The 8,995-nt window shown below is 44.1% G+C and overlaps 1 long non-coding RNA gene across 1 annotated transcript; it reads right to left on the reverse strand.

Moving 5' to 3' along the window:
* Nucleotides 1–1,436: 1,436 nt before the first annotated feature.
* Nucleotides 1,437–2,741, reverse strand: LOC115577824 (uncharacterized). The gene is made up of 2 exons (XR_003983285.1): nt 2,642–2,741; nt 1,437–1,692 (listed from the first exon to the last, which is right to left on the reverse strand). It is a non-coding gene; the product is annotated as an uncharacterized LOC115577824 (long non-coding RNA).
* Between the last annotated feature and the right edge of the window lie 6,254 nt (nt 2,742–8,995).

Below are 8,995 nucleotides of genomic sequence, written 5' to 3' on the forward strand. Positions count from 1 at the left end.
TCAACAGACTGATCAGCTGTTTTAATCACTCTGATCTGCTCCGACCGATGATGACGTGTGCTGACGAAACGCTCGTGATATCAGGATGAACATATCGATCAGGTCCGGATCCAGGGGCGGATCTAGAAACATATTTATGGGGTGGCGAGAGGGGGGCAGGAATTTTTGAGGGGTGGCAACATATGGTTGACGTATATATACTGAATTTAATCACAGTACACAAGGACACGGGCTGCCATTTACAAACTCATACAGACAACTTTATCTCATGCAGTCAATGTCTTGTATTTGAGGTTTCATGTGAAACAGTACATATTAGGAATAAGTGACCATACAATGTGATCTCAGTTAATAGGAGATGGAAGTATGGTAACACTACTGTAGATGGGCCATTATCACAGGAAAGGCATTAAGGTAAGACACAGGTGATAAGTGGCAGATGTGTGAGAGGGGAAGCAGACAGATTTGACTGTGTCAGAGTGCCAGTGTTGCAGACAGCATTTGTACAAGAAGAAACAATCCAAATAAAAACTTACCCATGAAGATCTATGGACTGAGCTGTACTAAGGTGAGCGTAAATACACTGTAGTAATAAATGGGCACGGCACTCAAACAAGGTGCTGGACATCGCTTTTACTGTTTACTCAGAACACACATTCTCCCTATTTGTCCCTCAGTAGCTTGAACACTGTTTGACAGGTAAAGTCTTTACTGATAAAGTCATGAGAAATACAGTACAATATATACAGTATTCACAGCAGTTAAGGAGACATGAAAGGGACATTTCATGCATGTAAATCTGAGCTGCTGTATCAACAAATTACACAAAAAGGCTCACAGAGTTACAAAAGGGTATGTTACATAAGAACATCTCCATAAACCTGAAAAGAAGTCATATAAAAGTCCATTTTGCCCCCAGTCTGAAAAAGTACAGAAACATTGTGTGAGTAGGTTCATACAGGCTGTATACTGTACATGTAAAAGAAGAGACATTAAAAAACAATAACACAGTTTTTCCCCTATAAATATTTGTAGCAGCGGTGCTCTGAGTCATTAACTTACAAAATCTAGGAGGGTCCAGAAGAGCATTTTGAAATATAACCCTTTAAATAAAGACTACTGGTGAGATTTGTGAAAAATAGTGACAGATTGAGACTTACAAAAAATGGCACAATGCAGAAACGTATTTGTTGAATCTAATTTATTTTTAAATACCGCTGCTTATATACTGCTGGTTTGGAGTCAGTGGGTCACATGACATGGAAGATATTGAAAAAACTGCAATTATTTAGTATGAATATATTTGTGCTCAGTAATTTAATGACGGTCCCTAAATCAGTGTCCAGTGATTCAGCTGGAGGCTCTGGGAGGTGAGCTGACCGTCCTCCTGCTGCTAACACTGGGTGAACCTCAGTAAAGTCACAGCTGGGACCAGAAACAGAAACCACTGTCTTTCATTTCAGCTTTTTTCCAGTTACGATAACCCTTGAATGAGATGAAAACAGTCCTTGGAGCATCGGGAGGGAAAAATGCCTACAAGCAAAACAGTGCGCTGCATGTTTGGACTGCGAGTCTTCTAACCAGGTGAGATTTGTACCAGTGGCTGCAGAAGATTCTCCTGCTCCTGGAGGGACTCAGGGAAACTCTCTTGCTTTGGCTGCACTGGCACCTCACACCTGGACATGGATACGTCTAGAAGATGGAGGGAGGAAACATTAAAACTGCATTACATCTCAACTCATTATAGAATATAACTAGTAAAAACACAATCAATGTAGAACCATCATTGATTAGTTATAACCATCAGACTGTGTTAACACACACTAACATTTTAGCCTGGGAGAGTATTTTTAGGTTCATTTATTTAATTTGGGAATTTAAGCTGAGCAATAGAACTAAAATACATTGTACACAGAATATTAAAACTCTGTCCCCATCTCATCACACTTTCACTTACAAGTTTCCACAATTATTCATATTCAAGCAAACATGAATATGTATATTTATTTGAAGAAGTCCCTTTTGCATTTAAGCACTTTTTCCTAAATGCACCTTAATGTTCTGATCAAAATGTCCGTTTTTGTCACGTGTTGTTCTTATTGATATGTAAGTTAGTTTACTACACAGCAACAATGTCCACACCATGTGGAGCAGCTGGACTAGAGATGGTTGGTGATGCTCAGCACTCTGCTTTCCCTTTCAGTGTCTGAGCCCTGCACGTTATCTTGTCTCTCTCTTTCTCCTCCTCATCTCGGTGTTGCTCTCCCTCCTCGTATCTTCATCGCTGTGGTGTTCTCCCTCCTCCTCCTCTCCCTGGTCGCCTTTCTCTCTCTCCTTCCACCTCATCTCCTCCTTCTACCTTGCTCACTTCATATGCTACCTTTCCTCTTCATTTCTGGAAGATTCAAAGTAACTTTACCGTGTTTTCCTTGACAGACGTTGAATCAATATTAGCTTTTGTAGCCTAACGTTAACTTACTTTACACGGAAGTGACGTCAGACCTAGCTAACATTACATGTACAGTTAGCGAAATAACGTTCTTCAACCTGATTTTTATCATCTTAAATTAGCATCGCAGCTATACTAGCACTGTGCTTTGATATTATTTCATTTCTTGATAGATAGTTCATCAGTTTTTACCTCTTTCCTCCCGTGTCTCCTTTCCTCGCGACTCCTGCTCTTCGCTTCGCGCCACGCAGTTTTCCAAACGAAGCGTCTCTTGCTCTGACGTCATCTCGTGCTGCATTCACGACAGTCGGACATTGGAGATTCGCGCTCGTAGATGTCAAATTGGCCATAACTTTTCTTTGGATTCGTTGCTGCCAACTGAGGAGGCAAGGCTTTCTTTTAGATGCCACCCCGGTAGATGTGAGCATGCGCGGTGATCTGATCAGCCTGATGATGAATCGTAGTATTGATAAATTGATGAAAGAAACAAAAAGAACATCATGGATTCTCATGGCGGACGCACTGGCGTCTGATTGGCCCGAGGTGACGGACTGCGGGCCAATCAGAGAGCGCGCTGCGGGAGGCTGCCGCTCCTAGCAACAAGAGAGTTCAGACTTGTTATTGATTGATTTACTAAGACAGGTGTGTCACCTTTAACACCTGAGACACATGTTTATATATCTGTAACAGATGTGTTTCATCAGGAGGTTTAAAGATGTTATTATTATAAAATATAATCTATCATAAAGAGGAACATGTGATCAGCTGTTTAACATCATCACATCGATCCAGATGTGACTGTTTAATCAGAAATGTCTTTTATTTCTTTCTTTTTATGGTTTACTATCTTTATTAATAAAGTGCTGCAGCCTGCTGGGCGACATTTTGTGTGTTATTCTCTATAACATGGTGTTAAAATGTCACCCAGACAGACAGAATCTAATCTCAGCTAAATATACTAAAGTATATTCAGCACTTTCAGATTATTTGTATGAATATAAGAGTTGTTTTTAATCTGACTGTTCGTCAAATAAATGAATTTAAAAAATGCTGATTCAGCTCTGAGGCAGCATGTAATCTGTAAAGTAACTAAAACAGCGTTTTCAATAAATGTAGTGGAGTAAAAAGTACATATTTGCAGAAATACTGCAGTAAAGTACAAATAGCTCAGAAGTGTTCTGAGGTCCAGCAGTGGAAACGTTGTCAGAGGTAATAATCCTGCTGTGCTCATGTCGCCCTCTGGTGGTTGTTTACCAGAACATCAGTGATGAACTCTGATTGTCTGACAGGAATCTTCATCTGATATCTTATAATCTGTTCTTCATGTGTTTCTGTGAAGAAAACATGGTCCTGCAGCTGAAACACACTGATGAAGTGAAGATGACACAGATCCACATTAAAGACGTTGGACTCTTAAAAACACTTAAAATATGAAAGAATGTCCATTTATTAATTCATTAAATCTTCTTTTTATTTTAAAAGCTTACAACAACAATTAGTATATGCAATACATGTTTATGTTTCACGTTTGGTGTGTATTTCCATCAAAGGTTTGGTCTTAAATTTCATATAAAGTGGCATTAAAAGGTGTTAAAAGTCTTAGATGTGACGTGTTTCTGTCTGTAAACACTCTGTAAAGGTAATGATACATGTTGTTACTGCAGAGACCTGCTGTCTCTACATCTGAGGCTGTATTTACACTTTACTGTCAGAGTTCAAAGGATCTAAACCACATGTTTCAGTCCAAACCACCATGTGACATCACTCTGACATCACTCTGACATCACTGATCAATAGTCATCAATAGTGAGTGTGTAGACTGTGTGTGAGAGTCAGAGTGAAGAAGAAGCTGACGAAGCGTCCTCCTGTCTTCATCCGTCCTCCATCAGCTCCTTCACCTCCATTTAGTCTCTGATCCAAAGTCACATCAGATCAATAATCAAAGATTGACCAACAGACCGATCAAACAGATTGATCAGCCATCAGAGGAGTCGGATCAGTGGAGCTGCTTCTGTTCCTGATGTTCCCTGCAGAGGAGACAGAGGACAGTTAGACAGACAAGCAGCCAACCAGAGACAAGCAGCCAACCAGAGACAAGCAACCAACCATAGACAAGCAACCAACCAGAGACAAGCAGCCAATCAGAGACAAGCAGCCAATCAGAGACAAGCAGCCAATCAGAGACAAGCAACCAATCAGAGACAAGCAGCCAACCAGACAGCAGCCAACCAGAGACAAGCAACCAACCAGAGACAAGCAACCAACCAGAGACAAGCAACCAACCAGAGACAAGCAACCAACCAGAGACAAGCAACCAACCAGAGACAAGCAACCAACCAGAGACAAGCAACCAACCAGAGACAAGCAACCAACCAGAGACAAGCAACCAACCATAGACAAGCAACCAACCAGAGACAAGCAGCCAATCAGAGACAAGCAGCCAATCAGAGACAAGCAGCCAATCAGAGACAAGCAACCAATCAGAGACAAGCAGCCAACCAGAGACAAGCAGCCAACCAGAGACAAGCAACAAACCAGAGACAAGCAACCAACCAGAGACAAGCAACCAACCAGAGACAAGCAACCAACCAGAGACAAGCAACCAACCAGAGACAAGCAACCAACCAGAGACAAGCAGCCAATCAGAGACAAGCAGCCAATCAGAGACAAGCAGCCAATCAGAGACAAGCAACCAATCAGAGACAAGCAGCCAATCAGAGACAAGCAGCCAATCACAGACAAGCGGCCAACCAGAGACAAGCAGCCAATCAGAGACAAGCAGCCAATCAGAGACGAGCAGCCAATCAGAGACAAGCAGCCAACCAGAGACAAGCAGCCAATCAGAGACAAGCAGCCAATCAGAGACGAGCAGCCAATCAGAGACAAGCAGCCAATCAGAGACAAGCAACCAATCAGAGACAAGCAGCCAATCAGAGACAAGCAACCAATCAGAGACAAGCAGCCAATCAGAGACAAGCAGCCAATCAGAGACGAGCAGCCAATCAGAGACAAGCGGCCAACCAGAGACAAGCAGCCAATCAGAGACAAGCAGCCAATCAGAGACGAGCAGCCAATCAGAGACAAGCAGCCAATCAGAGACAAGCAACCAATCAGAGACAAGCAGCCAATCAGAGACAAGCAGCCAATCAGAGACAAGCAACCAATCAGAGACAAGCAGCCAATCAGAGACAAGCAGCCAATCAGAGACAAGCAACCAATCAGAGACAAGCAGCCAATCAGAGACAAGCAGCCAATCACAGACAAGCGGCCAACCAGAGACAAGCAGCCAATCAGAGACAAGCAACCAATCAGAGACAAGCAGCCAATCAGAGACAAGCAGCCAATCAGAGACAAGCAACCAATCAGAGACAAGCAGCCAATCAGAGACAAGCAACCAATCACAGACAAGCGGCCAACCAGAGACAAGCAGCCAATCAGAGACAAGCAACCAACCAGAGACAAGCAACCAACCAGAGACAAGCAACCAACCAGAGACAAGCAGCCAATCAGAGACAAGCAGCCAATCAGAGACAAGCAGCCAATCAGAGACAAGCAACCAATCAGAGACAAGCAGCCAATCAGAGACAAGCAGCCAATCACAGACAAGCGGCCAACCAGAGACAAGCAGCCAATCAGAGACAAGCAACCAATCAGAGACAAGCAGCCAATCAGAGACAAGCAGCCAATCAGAGACAAGCAACCAATCAGAGACAAGCAGCCAATCAGAGACAAGCAGCCAATCAGAGACGAGCAACCAACCAGAGACAAGCAGCCAATCACAGACAGACACACAGACCTCCTGTATCTTCATACTGACCTTTGACTTTGAGCTCCACTATTTTCTCTCTCAGGCTCCACAGCATGTATATGTCCTCCTTGTTGTAGACTCCACACCTGTATGTTCCTGTGTCTGTCTTTTTGGGGTGTTTCAGGGTCAGACTGAGGTCTCCAGTCTTCAGCAGGTCTTTCTTCATCTCTGTTCGGTCTTTGTAATCCTGGTGCTGTTTCTCAGGCTGGTCAGATCTGTTCTCATACAGGTGGACTGTACTGTATGAGGGTTTATAGCAGACCCACCTCACTGTAGCGTCCTCAGGCAGGTCAGGTGTAGTTCTGAAGGGCAGCTGGACAGACTCCTCCCCCTCCTCCACCTCCACCTGACAGACTGAGAGGAAACAAAGCACAACATCAGCTGTTCAGACAGCAGCAGCAGTTTTGAATAACTTTATTGACTGATTACAAAGTAGTAGAGAAAGCTGAAGGACAGAACCAGATGAGAGCAGCAGGTAACAGGGGACAGAAACACAGGAAGTAAAACCAGGTTTTCAAGGTGTTGGACATGATCAGAGTCCTGATGGTGTTGTGATGTTTTGTCCCTGTGGTCTTCACAGTAATGTCTCATCTCAGTGTTCAACTGCTGTTTGTTGCTTCTCTTTGTCACTTTCACATTTCTGGACGTCAAATTTAACATTTTCTTTGATCAACTTCTTCAACAGGAAGTGAAGATTTGTTGAATCAGCTGAGAACTGATCATCAATCAATAACTGATACAAACTATTAAAGCTGCATTTCTTTGTTCTCAGTGATGAAAAGATTTGTTGTTTCTTTCAGCTTGTTCCTTCAACTTTCTTCTGGATCAAATAAAAACATCACATTCAGATCAATACTGTCAACTCTGATTGGAAATCAATCAGCTGATTGATGACACACTGAGCTTCTTCTCCACTCCACCAACACTGACAGCTTCACTTTGTGACCAACAAACTTTAACAGTCAACAGTCAATCAGAGACAAGCAGCCAATCAGAGACAAGCAACCAATCAGAGACAAGCAGCCAATCAGAGACAAGCAGCCAATCAGAGACAAGCAACCAATCAGAGACAAGCAGCCAATCAGAGACAAGCAGCCAATCACAGACAAGCGGCCAACCAGAGACAAGCAGCCAATCAGAGACAAGCAACCAATCAGAGACAAGCAGCCAATCAGAGACAAGCAGCCAATCAGAGACAAGCAACCAATCAGAGACAAGCAGCCAATCAGAGACAAGCAACCAATCACAGACAAGCGGCCAACCAGAGACAAGCAGCCAATCAGAGACAAGCAACCAACCAGAGACAAGCAACCAACCAGAGACAAGCAACCAACCAGAGACAAGCAGCCAATCAGAGACAAGCAGCCAATCAGAGACAAGCAGCCAATCAGAGACAAGCAACCAATCAGAGACAAGCAGCCAATCAGAGACAAGCAGCCAATCAGAGACAAGCAACAAACCAGAGACAAGCAACCAACCAGAGACAAGCAACCAACCAGAGACAAGCAACCAACCAGAGACAAGCAACCAACCAGAGACAAGCAGCCAACCAGAGACAAGCAACCAACCAGAGACAAGCAACCAACCAGAGACAAGCGGCCAACCAGAGACAAGCAGCCAATCAGAGACAAGCAACCAACCAGAGACAAGCAACCAACCAGAGACAAGCAACCAACCAGAGACAAGCAGCCAATCAGAGACAAGCAGCCAATCAGAGACAAGCAGCCAATCAGAGACAAGCAACCAATCAGAGACAAGCAGCCAATCAGAGACAAGCAGCCAATCAGAGACAAGCAACAAACCAGAGACAAGCAACCAACCAGAGACAAGCAACCAACCAGAGACTTGTCTGATGCTCTGCAGAGCAGCATAGAGCTCATCAGAGGAGAGAGCTGCTTCCAGCTCTACATGACTCTGCTGCTCAGCCTGAGGAAGACCAGGTCATTCCCATATATTCCCATATTAGTGAAAAGAACAACATGACAGTTACTTGGTTACTGCTCACTGTCTCCTTGTTGTCCTGCAGCTCTGATTTATCTCCACAGCTGCAGACTCACAGCTGCTGGCTTTGGATTTGGGCTGAATAAATACAGTAGACGTCTCTTCCTGGAGCTTTCCCACTCTGATGCTCTGCAGAGCAGCATAGAGCTCATCAGAGGAGAGAGCTGCTTCCAGCTCTACATGACTCTGCTGCTCAGCCTGAGGAAGACCAGTGTAGAAGCTGAGAGACGCTGCCTGCTGCTCTCTGTGCTCACATTCAAACAGCTCACTGGAAAAGTTGACAGCATGTTTGTGGATTGCAGTGTGATCAGTCAGCAGCTGCCCAGTGTCAGACCTTAAACTGTGAATGAACCTCTTCTGTCCATTCTTACGCTCCAGACCAAAGAACAAGTGTGATGGAACATCCATCTGGGCTACAGTCTGGAAGCTGGACCGGACCAGAACCCCCTGAGCTGAGACACCCAGCAGGAAGCTAAAAGAGACTTTTTAACTTCAGTGTCTCAGTCTGGTTCTGGTCTCTGCTGGTCTCAGCTAGGCAGGGTGCTGCCAGGGATTTAGGGCCCCATGAAAAGAAATCTAATTGGGCCCTTGTTCAGGCCAGAGAAAACAAGTGATGCTGTTTTATATAAAACTGCATTTTAATGCTATATTTGACTGTCATTCCCATATTAGTGAAAAGAACAACATGACAGTTACTTGGTTACTGCTCACTGTCTCCTTGTTGTCCTGCAGCTCTG

This window comes from Sparus aurata, unplaced genomic scaffold (genome assembly GCF_900880675.1).
Source record: "Sparus aurata unplaced genomic scaffold, fSpaAur1.1, whole genome shotgun sequence".
Taxonomy (NCBI): domain Eukaryota; kingdom Metazoa; phylum Chordata; class Actinopteri; order Spariformes; family Sparidae; genus Sparus; species Sparus aurata.